The 18,411-nt window shown below is 32.8% G+C and overlaps 1 protein-coding gene across 11 annotated transcripts in view; it reads left to right on the top strand.

Moving 5' to 3' along the window:
- The first annotated feature begins 7,875 nt into the window (after positions 1 to 7,875).
- LOC115969422 (cyclic nucleotide-gated ion channel 1-like) overlaps positions 7,876 to 18,411 on the top strand; it is a 28,618-nt gene continuing 18,082 nt past the window's right edge. For 4 of the 11 annotated variants that reach the window (XM_031089073.1, XM_031089061.1, XM_031089065.1 and 1 more), the window contains exons 1-2: positions 7,876 to 8,144; positions 14,295 to 14,405. The gene's annotated coding sequence lies outside the window, so the exon portion shown is untranslated. Of the gene's footprint in view, positions 8,145 to 9,296; positions 9,486 to 13,297; positions 13,367 to 14,294; positions 14,406 to 16,018; positions 16,145 to 16,257; positions 16,278 to 18,411 lie in introns of those variants that run through there. The other 7 variants (XM_031089064.1, XM_031089063.1, XM_031089067.1 and 4 more) reach the window with 7 other exon arrangements.

The raw sequence follows: 18,411 nt of genomic DNA, 5'->3' as shown, positions 1-18,411 counted from the left end.
TATTAAGATTTGAAAGTACTCACTTGAGATGCGGGACTTGGGTTATCCATCTCTCTCAAGTGTGTAATTTTTTTTTTTGAAAGTACTTGAGATGCGGGACTTGGTTTATGCGGGACTTGGTTTATCCATCTCTCTCAAGTGTATAATTTTTTTTTGAAAGTACTTGAGATGCGGGACTTGGTTTATCCATCTCTCTCAAGTGTGTCATTTTTTTTTTTATAATTTTATATAGAAATAATTGTGAAAACTGACTTTTGCTTCTTTTCCTCTCTTTTTAGCGTGTTCAAGCCTTTTCCTTCAAAGATTCGAATATTGGCGACAAACCGGCCCTATTCATTTATTCAGAGAAAGACAACAAGGAAGTGAAGCCTTTGACTCTAATCACCCGTCCTCCCATTATTGGAGAGTTTTCACCAAAATGGGATTGGGATATATGTCCACCTAACTTGCCACAATGGTCACAAGCTGCTCCCCAAAATGTTGATGCAAGTGCCACACTTCTACTCGCTTCCCACCACACAAACATTGCGAGTATGAAACCATACTTATCTCTAGGACGAGAAATAGTTGCGGGTCGAACAAACTGGGAGTATTCCTTCAACATGAATGGAGGAATTTCCTATATTCCGTTATATTGGGAATGGCTGGAGGACATACTCAGTCGATGCAAGGAAACTCTTAAGGCTGCCAACCTTTATGAAGCTGTTTTTGCTTCCTTGTTCACATATGATTTCAATGAACATCTTGTGAAATCATTTTGTGAATGTTGGAGCCCAACGACAAATACTTTGCATACTTTGGTTGTTTCTATTTCAACATGGGATTTGCATAAGCTTGGTGGGCTTCCCATTAGAGGACTTTTTTATGATGAAGTGGTTCCCACTGCAAAGGAGCTTGAAGGAGTTGATGATCAAGGGAAAAATTACTTGCCTCAAAGTTGTCACTATTTGTTTATAGTCTACCATCATCTCCAACATCAAATGAAGAAGCAAAGTAAAGTTAACGTCAATAATTGGATTGCTTTTTGGTTTAAAGGAGATGAAAGATATCCTACTCCAAAGAAACAAGCAAAGAAAGGACTCCATCCAAAACGCAGCCAAAATCCATCAGGCCTTATCCTTGACCGTGGGCCTTGGAAAGACAAAGAACACGCGGCTCTTTTTGATCTTCAGGTTCCTGAAGACCTTAAGAAAGAAACTTATTTGATAGCCTTTCTTGCTTGCTGGCTTTTGTGTATTTGTTTTTCCTATTAAGGACTTGGGTAGCATTCGTGCTAGTACTTTTAAGATTGCTAGTCTCATGGCTAGCGGTGAAATTTTTGGCCTTGCCGTTCCTATTTTAGCAAGCATCTATCGAGGGCTTAATACAATCTTTAACAATCCTGTACCAAGCAAGTCTAGCAATGGCTTTGCTGTCCATTATGTTTATGCATGGATGTCGCACTTCTTCAAAAGCCATCGTGTTGTAAATGATGAACTGGAAAAGCCGATGATGACAAGATATTCTGGAGTAAGCTATGAGGTGCCGTTCGAAGAAGTATCTGCACGTGACCGCATACGGTCTGGTAAGGATTTCTTTTGGCATGGGACTTCATTCAGGTCGGACCTTGACCTAACTTTTGAGGACAATGGAGGACTATCTGTTCTAAGACTGGGTTATTTTATGTCTCTCTGTTTTGGATATTTATCTCTCCGATGTGAAGATCATTGTGTTGTAGAGTCATATAGCCCACATCGATTTAGTAGACGCTTTGGGTTCTACCAAAACATTCCAAGTGACCTAAAAAAAAGAATTCAAACTGGTACTTTAAAGGAGTTGTACCAATATTATCAATCATTCACCCGTTCCAACACATCTTCTATAATTCTCATACCATCTTCATCCACAGACTTTGAAAAGAGAGTTACTTGTAGCTACATGGATTGGTGGAAAAACATTTGCAAGGATGACTTTACTAAAGGTACTGATACATAAGCTAAGATTGCACTTTTTCTTGCTAAGCCACCAGCTAGTAAATCTCGCAAAGGAAAGAAGGAACAAGCAACTATGAGTCCTAGCCATCAACTTCAGTTTATTGAAAATCCTTCTAGCACTACTATTGCTGTTCAAAAGAGAGGTACTAAACATTCAAGTGATATGCAATATGAAGATACACTTGTAGTTTCTGATGATGATGCAAGCAAGGATTCCGATGCTAACTGGAATCATATAAGAAAATCATCAAAAGGTATTAGTACAATGACCTTAGCTGACCATGTTCCTACTTCAACCCACAACAAACCTTCTATTGTGAACTTGGAGACCAAAAAGCATAAGGTTAATAATGCTATGGCATCTCCTAAACCCGTGAATGACACAAACAAGGTTTCTTCACAACAAGAACAAGGGATGTCTATGAGTAAACAAGGGGCTTTGATGCTTGGAGACCTCCTTTTGTCACAGCTTTCAGACTTCACTTTGAATAAGATCTTTCCCAAGGATGAGGTAAGCAAGATTTATCAAGGGATATAGAATTTTGGGATTGACACTCAGCCATTGCAGGTGCATGTTGACAAATACTTAAAAGATGTTTCATATTACATAGAGAAGGAGGCATCTATGAGTAATCATGTGAGTCTAGAGATTCAAACACGTCGTGTGAATGACACTGAACTTCTTATTACAAAAGCATCGAGTAGGAAAGAATCTCTAGACACTAAACTTCAAATTACCAATTCAAAGATTAATGACATGAAGGCAAAGCTAGCTGAGCTAGAACAATTAGTGCCACAAATAAAGTCCAAGTAGGCTGAAGAGGATGGCATCATAGAAGCTCTGCAAGATCAACTTGAAAGCATTAAGTCCACTACTGTGCTTAACGACCAAGATGTGGAGGCCTTGAAGAAGATACAAAGCACCTTAGAGACCAAGCGTTCCAATTTGAAGAACTTGAAGTGGATGCCTTGATTGTACCTTTTTTTTTTTTTTTTTTTTTTTTTTGAGATAGGACATTTGTTTTGTTCAATTAGTTAGCTCAAGGAATTGGATTTTTTTTTAGTCATGATGTAGTTTGGAATTTTCCTTCAATATGATTGAACTTCTTAGTCACTACTCTCTTCTTCTTCTTCTTTTTTTTTTTTTTTTTTTTAATGTGTGATTGAACTAATTTTGCTCAATTTGTAGCATGTAATTGAACTTCTTAGTTAAAAACTATTTGATCAATTTGAAACATGTGATTGAACTTCTTAGTTAAAAACTAATTGCTCAATTTGTAACATGTAATTGAACTTCTTAGTTAAAAACTAATTGATTAATTTGAAACATGTAATTGAACTTCTTAGTTGAAAACTAATTGCTCATTTTTTTTTTAACAGGCGACAGAACTTAGCATAGAATACCAAGCTCCTTACATACTCCTTGAAAGGGGTTCAAAGCCATGACATAATTCAAAGGACTTTTGTTTTAACATGTGACTGAACTTAGTATGAAATACCAAGCTGCCTATGTACCCCTTGAGAGGGATCAAGTCACCACGTAGTTCAAAAGGTTTTCGTTTGAGACATGACTGAACTTAGTATAAAATACTAAGCTACCTACATACCCCTTGAGAGGGATCAAGTCACCACGTAGTTCAAAAGGTTTTCGTTTGAGACATGACTGAACTTAGTATAAAATACTAAGCTACCTACGTACCCCTTGAGAGGGATCAAGTCACCACGTAATTCAAAAGGTTTTGGTTGTGTGTGTGTGTGTGTGCAATTATAACTAAAATTAAGATGAGAATGAAAAAAAAAAAAAAAAAAAGAAGAAGGAAGGAACATCCTTCTTCCACCTTGATAACATCTAACATGTCTAGTATACTTAGTTAGGTTGTGAACTATAGAGTTACATTGTCTATACGTACGGGAGAAAGTGACTACACAAAAGGTCTCTGCAAGGAAGTAGGTGTTAAGTAACTGTTAGTTTTTAGACCCTTTAAAACACAATTGGATTAACCTAGGTAATTAGCCAAGTTGTTACTTAGTCCAAATTCCAAATCTAGGTTATCACAATCAAACAATCATATCATGCAAAGCAGCGGAAAAATAAATAACACAACGATATGATAACCTAGGAAAACCAAACCGGTAAAAAACCTGGAGAGGATTTAACCTAGCTATCCTCAAGGTAAAAAACAAATCCACTAGAAAGAATCGAAGTTCATATAATAAGACTTACAAGCCCCCACGCTCGACTTCTTATTGCTACCCACCAGTAGAACTTACTGACACGACCACGTGCAAGCTCCGAATCCACGGACTCCTTCTTTCTTTAGCCTTTGCAAAACACAAACACCCCTGTTTGTGACTTTGAGATCCCACTCAAAGGTTTAGCAACACAAACTCTCCTGTTTGTCACTCCAAGACCACCCTTGAAGGTTTAGATCATCAGCACCTTTGATGACTAGAGAAGGCAGCAACTTCTACAATACCGGATCTTGAGATTCTTCAAGGAATAATACCGGTAGAAGACATAAGAGAGCTTTTTAGGAACAAAACCCTAAATACAAAAGAGACACACTCTTTTTCTCTCTGAAAAGCCACATAAAAACGTGCTTAGGGTTTTCTTTATATACTGGGAGAAGTAGATTAGAAACCCTAATCCTTAATGGGCTTGAACTGCTGTTTGGGTTTAATTAAAATTCTGCAGATACGACTTTCGATCGATCAAGCCTGTCTTTCAATCGATCAAACCAGACAGATTATGAAATCTTTTTCCTGCAGCTTGTATGTTCTTGAATCTTGACTTGAATCACCTTGAGCATTGTCTAATAATACTTATAGACTCTAAGATCTATATCTAGATAAGTTTGTGTTCACGATTTGCTAATTGTTCTAAACATTTAGAACCTAACAGTAACATCCTCCTTCCACCCTAATAAACATCTAAAATGTATAGCATGCTTAGTTAGGTTGTGAACTACAAAGTTACATTGTCTACACATACGGGAGAGAGTGACTACACAAAAGGTTTCTGCAAGGAAGTAGGTGTGAAGTAACATCCTCCTTCCACCTTGATAAACATCTAACATGTATAGTATGCTTAGCTAGGTTGTGAACTATAGAGTTACAATGTCTACATGTACGGGAGAAAGTGACTACACAAAAGGTTTCTGCAGAGGTCTTGAATCCGTATACCAAGTGGCCAAACAAAGAGAGGGGAGACATCTTCACAGCAAAGAGTTCTATACATAGTTTTAGAATCATCCTCCAAGATTATAGAGGAGAAAACACATTCAATGGCAAATTGAAGAATTCATACAGCTACCAAACACTCCACAGTGTCAACCGAAGAAGGGAGTGTTACTTTATCCATTTTTATTAAATTCATGCATGACCATGATATTTGATTTTTTTGTACAAAAATAATCTTAATTAGTTTGCATATTTACATAAGGCAAGAAAAAAATTTTATGATATAAATTTTTTTTAAAAAAAACTAATAAATATTTATATGAAAAAAAAGCTTCTTTTTAGTTATCGTCTTAAGCCTGTCATGTGAATAAAAAATTTAAAAAGCTTTTAGTCAACAACACAAAGAGCATGCAACAAGCACAAACAAATTTACAACAATTAAATTAGCAAGTTTTTATTGGTTGTTATCTAAACCTATCACTGATATTAATTTTTTATCTACTACATAACAATTTTTAAGGGGAAAAAAGTTTCTCTTCAAACTAATTTGTAGAAAAACCTTTGGAGAGAAACCTTTCAAACTGCTCTTATAGTTTTTCTTTATTGAATGTGAATCTCGAAAATATAACAATTGGATTGTATGTTTTTCTTATATTCTTCAAGCTTGCAAAATTTCAAGAAAAACAAAGATCAATAACTCAGCTATTAATCAAATGTCTAAACTTCAAGTTTTTGTGGTCTAAAGTTATGTATAAAAATAAATTTATTGATTGAATAGTAAATAACACCTGCTTTAAATGAAATTTGACATATATGTTAAGAACATAAAAAACACGCAATTTAACAATTAGATTTTAAAAATTCATATTCAATAAAAAGATATAAGAGGAATTTTAAAGATTTTTCTCTAAACTAGTTTGGATAGAAACCTTGTTCCAACCAAGTAAGGATGGAGCTAGAACTTGAAGTTAGGGGGGGCGGCTTTTCTTCTAGTTGCGTGTGGCAGCTTTGACCTTTGACTTTGACTTTAACTTAATTGCTTAGGGTTATTTTATTTATTTATTATTTATTAGTGTTTTTTATGTGTGCAGTTGCTATTGGTTAAAGACAAAATTATTTTGTTTAAAAAAAGTTTTAAACACTGAGTTTTTATTTATTTTTTATTATTGGTTAATTGAGCTTAATTGTTTTTAGCTTTATGATAATTTTTGCAGTTGGGCTATATATATTGTTTTAAATTTTACATCTATAAATTTTTTTATGGTTTTTTTTTTATTATTATTATTTTTAAGAAAGTCCTTTTAAAGGAGTTAAATGCTAGAGTTACAAACTTATGTACAAATTACTAATGTGGTGAGTGATTATTAGTAAGCAAAAAAAGTGATATAAGTGGTGAGTGTGCAAACTAATACAAATTTACTACCTTAACGATTTGTGAATATATTATAAAAGAGTTTGCCATTATAGTATTACTTTTAAAAGAATTAATAATATTATTAAGAGACACAATATATAATTTTACAGAAAAAGTTTACTAAAATTGATACATGTGAATATTCTAAGTATTAGTTAAAATTATTTTTGTTAACTTATTTTACTATTCAACTTATTTTTAGTACTATTCATGAGTCTCAATACATTTTTTGGTACTGTAAGGACACGATTCGTAATGAACCGTAGCAGTGTGGGGTTCGCACGTAAAAATGCCCAAAACAATATCATTTGTAGAGCGTGGGTTTAGAAGGCTAAGCCTTAGTCACCAGGCGGTGGGTTTTTCGTGGTATTCGTGCGTGTCTAGGTTATCTTCACCTATGGAGTCTTTCTCCTGGAGGTGGGCTGGGAGGCTCTGGTTTTTGGCCATTTTTCCCAGCCTCTTCTTTAGGTTACTTATCTTTTTATTATATAGTCCGTCTTGGTTAATCCTGGCCCTCCACTTGTAGGTCAGGCAGGAGCTTATTTTCTGTATCCATCCCATCAACCATCCCATCTTACTTTTTACTAGTTGCGAAGATCGAAATTTACACCGTCCCAACGTCTTTTCTCATTAATCGGATCTGGGTGTTGGCAGATGCATTTAATACGGAGGGGACGCGTCATCCTTGATCCAATCCTACACCCTGCTTCCCTATGGGCCCCCTTCTACTTACATCCCTTTCAGGGGACTGTCTGGGGATAGCCTCTACCAAGATGTTGATCGTCCCATCGAAGTTCTGGAGCGCCGAGGACAGGGTAGCTTCTCAGCCGTTCCCCTGGACTCCCCGGCCATCGACAATTCGTCCTCGGCAAGATACCTCCTCGGCACGGGTCCTGGGCCCAGATAGAGTTTGGGCCGGATTGCAGACCTCTCGGACCCACAGGTACTATTCGTGAGTTTCACTGTACTATTTTAGTCCATTTTTACATTTATTTACAATACTTTTAACAAAAAATTTTCAATTTTAACAAAATAAATAAATCTCAAATAGACCCTAATATTAAAAAAAAAAAAAAAAATTCATTAGGAGGGGTCATTGGGCCCAAGGTCAAAGCCTCCTCCGTCCCTATAACCAAGTGTGAAATTTTTTTGGATGTACAGACTTTCTCCTGAGAAAAACAAATAGCACACTTTACACGTGCATCTAAAATAATAGGAAAATATAAAGTTGTTAACTAAAAAACCAAAAACAAATATAATGTTGTTGTCTTGTCAAATCAATAATAGAGCAGGCAGTTTCTCAAAAAAAAAAAAAAAGCAAGCAAGCAGAGCTGTGTACCACTAAACTGAAAAACTTTATACACTGATATGCGGCCATAAATCACACCGTATACCCAGTAGTCTTTTTCCTTTTCTTTTTATGTTTTGGTTTCTCATATACACAGTTATCCAGAATATCGATCACTCAGTTCATTCTACATCTAAACGAAAAACAGAGAGAGTCTGATACCACGGCCAGCAGGCAGCAAGTCCGGATGGCAAGCTATAGAGGACTCAGAGCGTTGCATATCTGCAGTGTAAGGGATTCTTTTTCTCTAGCTTCTTTTCTTAGTAAACCAGAGATATATGTACTAAAGCTGGGTTTTTTTTTTTTTTTTTTTTTTTTTTTTTGTGGTTTGGTATTAGGAAGAGTTTTGATTTACTTGAAATTGGAGTAGTGAGTACTACTGATTTACAAAGGATTTGTTTGTTATGTTTTATGGAAAATTATTAATTAAGTAGCTCTCTTTTCAGCTTTTTCATACATTTGTGGACTCATCGTGAATTTAATTAGTAGGACCATTGTGGATGTGAAAGCAGAGAGCACATGATTGATCCTACTAATGGGTCCAAACGTGAAAAAATGGAGCTCAGGACTTCAAAGTGTTTTATTTTGGGATAGGGAAAAGCTGATCTAGGAATTTGTTAAAGTTGTTTGTTTTGGAGAGGCTATGGACTGGGCCAGATACTTGCTATTATTATTTTTGGGTTTTTTTTTTTTTTTTTTTTTAATTAATTATCCGTTTCAGCTTATTCAGCTGAAAAAGCGTAGAAAATAAGGTTAAAAACTACTCGTTGAATAGTATTTTGGAATTTAGAAATAGTACCAAAGAAGGTAATGGAACCGTGAATAGTACTAAAAAGAAAATAAAAACTCAAATAAGCTGAAGTTTGTAGCTCATTCCAAACAAGCTCTTGGAGATCAAGTTTGAAATAAATAAATAAATAAATAATTTGTGTTGGGAGGCTCAAATGAATTTTAAGAGAGGAGGACTAACTAAAGCACTAAACCAAACCAGTGGCATTTTTTAGGCTCAAATGAATTTTTCTTAATCAACTCTTAAATTGTGAATGGTTAACACACTAGTACCAACTGTTTTAAGAGCAGGGCAGGAGTTGCCATATATGGATTATAATTTGCAACTGTTTCTGCACCTGCACCTGCACCTGCACTTGTGCACTTTTAAAATCCCATAACAAAGCCAATTTCTGTCACTTTATGCTTTCCAAATCCCATTTCCTCTTGCTCTGCCTTGTAAAATGCATGCCATTTGAGTTATTCAGGTTCAATTTACATTTTGTAAATACACATTCTCATATTTAGAACATTTTTTTTTTAAATTAAATATTTAGAACTACATAGTGTTTAGGTTTACTACATAGTGAAGGACCAAAGCTTTTGTCTAAAGCATTGAACAGGGGACATGATGTGAACGCGTGATCAATTTTGAAGACGTGTCAGATTTAGTGCATAGGACCCAAATCAGACCCCGGCCAAGAGCCCTATAGTTAAGTAATATGGTTATGAGTTATCAGATGCTCAAAAAAACTGTTAGTGTTATGAGTTATTTTTGCCATCAGCAAGGGAACAGTGACAGGTTAGTTTCTTTTGCTCTTGACATTATTATTAATATTATGAAATTGTTGTGTCCTTAGCTTTATTTTTTATTATTTATCATTTTCCAGCTTTAATGTCGCTTATTTGAATACTCTGATATTCAGTCCATTCTTTTTTTCTCCTTCTCTCTACTTATGTGCTAATAATAACATTTTTCTTTTTTGGTCATATTCTTAAGTGTCGTTTGTTTTGGCATACAACCTTTTTTAGAAAATATTTTCCTTATTTTTGAGTTGTTTGGCACTTGAAAATTTTGGTCAAAGCAAAACCATTTTTCACTGAGCAGAAAAAATACTCTTGTTAACACGTAAAACATTTTCAGCCATTTTCAAATTCAAAAGAACATAAACTTAAAAAAAAATATTGCAAAAATCTTCAGAAAGACCATAGTACCTTCAAAACCTCCAAAACAATATTTAAACCTTCAAAAGGACTGAAATACTCCCGAATTTAAAAAAAAAAAAAAAAAAATCAAAATTCCATTGAAAATCACTTTGAAAAAAAATACCCAACAAAACCTCTAAAATTACAAAAATACCCTCTAAAATGTCCAAAATGACCAAAATACACTCTAAACCTCCAAATACGCAAATACCCCTTAAAACATTTATAATGACCAAAATAACATGTAAACCTCTGAAATGATAGAAATAAAACAAAATTCTAGAACATACATTAATATATAAACCTCCAAAATGATAATTTTTCAGTATTAATATTTTAAAGTGTTGAATTAAATTTATATATATATATATATATATATAAGCAATGTTACATCAGCTCATAAATTTTATTGAATTAATATTTCAAAACTTTTACCATTGGATTACAATTACATTTTCTGTATGTTCTCAAACTTACATGCCAAATTTCAAGCTAATTAGATATTATTTACTCTTCAATTCATAAACTCATATTTTACACATGGTTTTAAAATACAAAAGCTTAAATTTAAACATTATATATAGAAGAAGAGCTTATGCACCCTTGAAGATATTAGTAGTGTATTTTTTATGAAATTTTTCTAGAACTTATAGGCATTTTTGGGAAAAGTTGTTAAAGATTCCCACATTGGTTGAGTGTGGTGATTTGACCTTCGATTTAACTTTCATAAAATAAACTACTTTGAGAGAGTTCAGAGCTTGTTCTCAACATCTGAATTTATACAGAGAAAGGTTTTGCTATAATTGCTGCATATAATGGTATGTGGCAGCAAAAAAGAAAAGGAACATGTCACACATGTTCCTTTTTTTTTTTTTTGGCTGCCACATTGCTGCATACAAGTATGCAACAAAACCTTTCCCAAGAAAAAAAGTACTAACTTCTTATATTCTATCAATAAAACTAACCATAATTGAAACTAATTAAACTAAACCTAATCCAAACTGAAAGCTCGGATTTGTATGAAAACACAAGAGCTTGTTTAGACCCCCAAATTAAAATTATGGCTAAATTGCTTTTACTCTAAGTTAGACTAAGTGCAGAATAAGAGTAAATGAGCGCAAACAACCGATAACACTACCCTAAGCCATATTCATCCATTATTAATAATATAAAGTAAAGCTTAAAACTAGGGAAGAGAGATGATAACATCGAGATATGTTATTAAAGAGGAAACTGAAAAACTCGACGAAAAACCTCTTCATCGCCCTCCAAGCGGTAATTGATCCACTAGAGAATAAAGTTGGAGTACACGAAAAACAAAAGGCCCTCCAAGCCTGGTTTACCCAATGTACTTGAGCCTTTCAAGCTCCTGCTATCAATTGGCTTCTTGGAACCTTGTCTTCTCTAGCTTTCTCGGATCCTGCAATTCAGCTTGCTTGCATCTGCCAATGAATGGCTCCTTTTAATGCTTTCTAGCAGCGCCAAAATCTCACTTGACACTCAGATTGGGTGTGGTAAGTGTTTGGGCTATCAACCTCTCAAGGATTTAGAGATGGAGAGGTAGGAGTAGAGGAAAACTACAAGGAAATGTGTAGATGATTGTGGGTAAAACAATCTCTAACTCTCAAAGTGTATTTTCTAGGGTTTTCTCTCTAAAAAACACTGCTTACAATATGTGGGTAATGAGGGTATATATAGTGTGGGTAAAAACTTGGTAAAACATAACATGACATTTTGCCTCATAGAGAGTTTCGTGGGTACTTTGTGGAAAGGCCTTACCTGCGAGACACTTGCGAAATCCTCTAGGCCTTCCAGTCATGTGCTCTACATGTGGCTTATTTTGCAAGTTAGCTTCTTGCGAGCTTCTCACAAAATCCACTTGTTCATCATTTTAAACTTGAGTCTTCACACCCTCTCACATTCATCCCATACAATTAAAGACCCACATAAATACAGGGAAATATGATTGACTAAAATTACAATAAAATTTGGCACGGAATTAAAACCAACACAAAATAGTTGTAAATTACAACTTTATGCAAATTAATTTATTTGAATAAAAAAAACATACCTCTGTTATTATTTATTTTTCACTAGATGATAGTAAATAAGAGTCAATAATTTATTTTGTGTTTGCCTTGTTTTATTCAGGAATAATCAAGACATTGTGTTTTTTGTATTATTAATGTTTGAATAAAACTATATAGTACCTATTAAACAAGTTATAATACCATTTAGACCTGTTTCACCTTTTTTTTTTTTTTTTTTTCAATTACCTGTTTCAAATTTTGTTTAGTTCTATTTCCCCATAAGTCATTATATAACTTATAAATGCATACATTCAGTGTCACTTATTAGATATCCAGTTTTTTTAAAAGAAAAATAATAGACGAAATAGAAGCAATGTGGGGAAGGGTGCATAGGCAGCATGAGTTAATTCTAAACTTCCTTTCAAAATCACCATGGTAGTAGTTTACATAGGGACGTGGATGGCAATATGGTATACAAGTTTGATCACCAAGTTATCACCTCAACAACTGTGAAGATATTCAATTGTTTTTTTCCCCTCTTATCTCTTATTTTTCTTTATTTTGTAGTCATGTGTGTGTGTATGGCTTAGTTTTAATAATTTCTGAGTTTAATTATTAAATTTTTTGGCCTTTTGAAAGTTTTTATGTATGAGATCTTGTTTTTTGTTTGTTTGTCTTGTTTCTTTTTTTTTTTTTTGGGGGGGGGGGGTTGGTGATTATTATGGTGCTAAAAGTTCTTCTAAAAGATTTGTAACCTACATGATTATTTGATTTATGTTAAATCTTTTGAATTGTGGTTTAAGTTCTCAATCTTGTACTTTTTGGTTACAAATATGAGATTCTAAGAAACTTCAGCTTTAATTTCTATTTGGTTGCTCTGAAAATGGACGAAAAGGAGATGAATTGAATTTATCTTAGATTTGTGCTGGTACATACTTTTCATATTTGCTTCTGTTTGGATTTTGGCTATGGAAGCATTAACTACTTACTGATGGTTATGTGGCCTAAATGGTTTTGATTGTACACTTAACTTTTTACTGTCGTTGGTAGCTTAGGTGAATTTTAGTTTTGATGTTTTTAATATGTGAGATGCACCTTCCTGGTAATTAACATCCAAAACATCGTTGTTCTTGAGATTTAACAAAGCAATGAACTATAGCTTTGCTGTTATTTTTTCTGTAAGCTTACAAAAAGGAAATATTAATTCTTGGGGTTTGCCTCTCTTTTGTTTTTCATGAGTATGATACTATAATCTCTAATTGTCATGCCATTAGCTGAGAAGATCATTTATTTTCTTGGTATTATTTATCTGTTCTTGAAAGTGAACTTCACATGCTTGACATTTGTCTGAGTTAAATTTTATGGATAATTTAAATAGGTTGGATAAAGATCTGGCATCGTTTCTATATAGCTTAGAGGTTATACCACATTTGGATGCTAAGATATGGTAAGGAAGCAGACAAAATCAATCTTGATTAACTTCCAAAGTTTTGTAGTGAAAATTTCTCATTTTAGCAATTAAACAGAGCAATACAACTTTAAACATGAATAATGCTTAAATGACAATTGAATGATGCATGAAGATATTGGTAGTGCAAAACCCTACTGGTTTAAATCGATAATGCCCAACATTGTAGCTGATGCCATCTTATTGGTATTTGGTAGCATAAGTGTTGAATGGTTTTAAAATTTTCTAGTATTAGCTTCGCTGGAATTTATTATTTGAGTGCTCAAAAGATGGCGTGTTGGTATGCTGTACATGTGCTCTTTTTTAGTTTATGATATATTGCTTGTTACTGAACAACTGCCCATGCAGCTAATGTAGTACGGATGAAACTACTACATAAAATACCTTAACAAGCAGATTTTGATAACCTCACAGTCATGGTGAAACTCTGCCAAAAACAAAATTCTTAGTGTGTTTATTGTTTAGACTTTGATTACTAAATACCTGCTGGGATTCTTGTTATAATTCATTTTTTTGTATATGGTGAAATGAGTGTTTATAGGTGTTGTTTGACATGTCTAATGAGTGTATTAAAATCCCTAGATGATAATAAGACAATATAAAATTATTTTATTATTTTGTGTAAATGTGTTAAATCTGCCACTACCACAGATTCTGTGTTCTCAACATGAAAATGTTCGATTAAATCCTATTCTGTGAATTTGGATGCTAGGGCAGTTCTTATGAAAGGTAATACACATTTTTGCAATGGAATTGGTCTCATAGCAATTGGATGAATATAGAAATAATGGTGCAATTTCTAAGTTGACTGAAATTCAGTTAGGGCAGATTTGAGTATATTGGCTTGTATGAATTTTAATAAATAATGGCTTTATTCTTTGACTCTGAAATTGTCTGGGTCTCTCAGGTCTCACACACGTTCAGCAGGTCATACTCCCAACACTCATTGTAGTCTTCTCCTCTCTGACTCCCCCTCTCACTCATACAATCTCAGCACATTTGCAAATCCTCATGTCAGGTAAGGGTCTGTTGATTGTTTAGTGTATATAGTGTTAGTGGATTTTGCTAGTGTTAGTGTATACAGTGTTAACATATATTTGTATCATGGGTATGTATCATGACTTTTGTTGTTTGGTTTTGATATTTGTCTTTAGTTTTTTTTTTTTTTTTTGCTTGAGTATGAAATTATAATTATTGATGGTATTTGTTAAGTTTTTATCATGGGTATTTATCATGAATTTCTTTTGTTGTTTGGTTTGATATTTTTCTTTATTTTTTTTTTGCTTGAGTATGAAAATCATTGAGTATTGTTAGGTTTGATATTTGGGTCTACTCTATTTTCCCTAATACTCTGGTTACTTTCAAGCCAATAGCCCAATTTCTACCAACTATTTTGACAAGACCATAAAATTGTTACTTTCTCAAAAAAAAATAATAATAATAATAATAATAAAAAAATAAAATTGTTTGTTTATGTAACCAATATCGTCTGTAATTTTTTTTTTGAGACAACCAATACATATAAATTACTACTAGAGGTTTTTATTTAACCAAAATAATAATAATAATAATAATACTAGAGGTTTTCGTCAAATCAATGCCTTTTTCCCAAATAATAATTAAAAAGAATCGCGGAAAGAATTCAAAAGAAACAATTGTTGCCGAAGGTGATGTTTTATGCTTCCACAATATTGCAAGCCATGAACTTTAATCAAATACCCACAATGTTGCAATTTGCAAGTCATGAACCTTAATCAAACAATAAATCTAGGATAAAACACACAAATGATCATAAGGTTTAGGCTAGCTAATACTAAGTATTATTAAGACTTTTTAAAAATAACAAATTTTCTCCCTAAGGCTCTATTTGGTTAAAGGATGAAAAATATTAAAAAGATGAAAAAAAAAAAAATAGATGGATGAAAAACTCATTTATTTAGTTGAGAATAAAATAAGATAACAGAAAATGTAGTTTATAAATTTATCATGGGCATGTATCATGAATTTCTTTTGTTGTTTGGTTTGATATTTTTCTTTATTTATTTATTTATTTATTTTTTTTTTTTGCTTGAGTATCATTGAGTATTGTTAGGTTTTTATCATGGGTATGTATCATGAATTTCTTTTGTTGGTTGGTTTGATATTTTTCTTTAGTATTTTTTTTTTTTTTTTGGCTTTAGTATGAAAATCATTTGAGTATTGTTAGGTTTTTATAATGGGTATGTATCATGAATTTCTTTTGTTGTTTGGTTTGATATTTGTCTTTAATTTTTTTTTTTGCTTCAGTATGAAATAATGATTGATATATTTAAGATGTAGTCTTGGTATATTTGTATTGTTAGGTTTTTAATGATTGTATTGTTGTTTGGTTTGATATTTTTATTTATATTTTTGTTAGACCTGATTTGAAATTTTGTAATGGGGGTGAGTTTTGTCTTTAGATTTTTTTTGTTTGAGTATAAAATGATAATGATTGTGTGTTTGTATGTGATGTGGGGTGAGTATATGCAAATGTGGGGTGACAAGTTGTAATTTTTGAACTTTGAGTAGATAGAAAAAGTTTTGCAATTGATGTTAAATGAAAGAGATAAAAATATGTCACTAACATATTATTACACTTGACTCTAATAGGATCACAATATCTGAAGAATATTGATATAAATATATACTACGGTGGACCCCTTGTCAATCCTAGAGAGATTGACGGATTCCCATTTAAAGGGTCGGGTATCGAATGCTACTACAAGATGATATGCCGTAAGACTAAGACGTTAAATGATTTGAAGAAGAAAATAATGGAAGGATTGAATTTGAATCCTGCTTATTATGTCATAAAGATTATGATCTCTAATTGTCATGCCATTAGCTGAGAAGATCATTTATTTTCTTGGTATTATTTATCTGTTCTTTAAAGTGAACTCCACATGCTTGACATTTGTCTGAGTTAAATTTTATAGATAATTTAAATAGGTTGTATAAAGATCTTGCATCGTTTCTATATGGCTTAGAGGTTATACCACATTTGGATTCTAAGATATGGTAAGGAAGCAGACGAAATCAATCTTGATTAACTTCCAAAGTTTTGTAGTGAAAATATCTCATTTTAGCAATTAAACAGAGCAATACAACTTTAAACATGAATAATGCTTAAATGACACATGAATGATGCATGAAGATATTGGTAGTGCAAAACCATACTGGTTTAATTGATAATGCCCAACATTGTAGCTGATGCCATCTTATTGGTATTTGGTAGCATAAGTGTTGAATGGTTTTAAAATTTTCTAGTATTAGGTTAGCTGGAATTTATTATTTGAGTGCTCAAAAGATGGCGTGTTGGTATGCTATACACGTGCTCTTTTTTAGTTTATGATATATTGCTTGTTACTGAACAACAGCTCATGCAGCTAATACTTGTCTTGCCAAGTAAAAGTTTCACTAATGTAGTACGGATGAAAATACTACATAAAATACCTTAAGAAGCAGATTTTGATAACCTCACAGTCATGGTGAAACTCTGCCAAAAACAAAATTCTTAGTGTGTTTATTGTTTAGACTTTGATTACTAAATTCCTGCTGGATTTCTTTTTATAATTCATTTTGTTATAAATGGTGAAATGAGTGTTTATAAGTGTTGTTTGACATGTCTTATGAGTGTATAAGAATCCCCAGATGATAATAAGACAATATAATATTATTTTATGATCTTGTGTAAGTGTGTTAAATCTGCCAGTACGACAGATACTGTGTTCTCAACATGAAAATGTTCGATTAAATCCTATTCTGTGAATTTGGATGCTAGGGGCAGTTCTTATGAAAGCTAATACACATTTTTGTAATGGAATTGGTATCATAGCAATTGGATGAATATAGAAATAATGGTGCAATTTCTAAGTTGACTGAAATTCTGTTAAGGCAGATTCAAGTATACTGGCTTGTATGAATTTTAATAAATAATGGTTTTATTCTTTGACTCTGAAATTGTTATGGCAAGTACTAGACATCTGAAGGAGTTATTCTGTAAATTGGCATGAAAATTGGAACTCTAGATAATGATGAAGCCGGAAGGGATTTACTCAATTAAAAACCATGTAAGCTTAGACTAGTAACTTTGTAAAGACTGTCGCTTTAATAAACAGTTGTATATTATGACATTGCCCCATATATGGGATATGGATGGCTTTGAAGTACCCTTGATAACAAGATGTAATGTAGGGGTAGGTAATTTGGCTTCAATCTACCTGGTTAGTTTTGCTTTTTATTTTTTATTTACAAAGAGACCAATTGAAAAAAATTATTGCATTTGCCTGGCCATATCTTCTTGGTCTATTAAATGGCTGTAGAAGTATCCTGGAAAGATAGGAAAATTTCATACAGCACAAATTTGTTTTGGGTTTACCTACAATTTTCATATAATCAGCTCTCACAGTAAATGAGACTTCTAATTGGCTTTAAACACTGCTGCTTTCTAAACGATTGGGATGTCAAAAGTTAATACAAGATGTTAACAGAAATATTTCATTTTTAAATTGACTTAATTAACTATTAGGAATGAAGGTATTTCATTGTTTTGACATTTATTTAGGAGTGTAATTGTAATGATATTTCTAAACCACCGTTATTTTAGGAAATTATTGCTCTTTGCATAAAAATATCTCATAGGCTAAGGCATATAATTTTGATTCTTTTCTTACTCTTGTTCACCTGAGATATTTGTTCGTCTTCAGCATTATTATCCAGGCAGTAATTTTTTTATAAACATGCTAGAATTCTACTTATCATATAATTAATTTAACAAACATGCCCAAATATTATAGATTAGGTGTCATCGCCTGTAATTGTAAGACTTGTTTTATTTCACTCAAGATTCTTGCAGGCATTTGGTGATTATATTTGGTAATAACTGCTTTAATGCATGTTTGGAGTATGTTTTCTTGAAGTTTTAGTTTGTGGACCTTGTGGTCATAGTATGCTTTCTCTAAGTTTTAGTTTGTGATCATACTTATTGACCTATCTTTTTTGAG

This window comes from Quercus lobata, chromosome 11 (assembly GCF_001633185.2).
Source record: "Quercus lobata isolate SW786 chromosome 11, ValleyOak3.0 Primary Assembly, whole genome shotgun sequence".
In the NCBI taxonomy this organism is placed as follows: Eukaryota; Viridiplantae; Streptophyta; class Magnoliopsida; order Fagales; family Fagaceae; genus Quercus; species Quercus lobata.
Note: the sequence above shows the minus strand (reverse complement) of the source record. Positions and strands in the feature narration are given on the sequence as shown.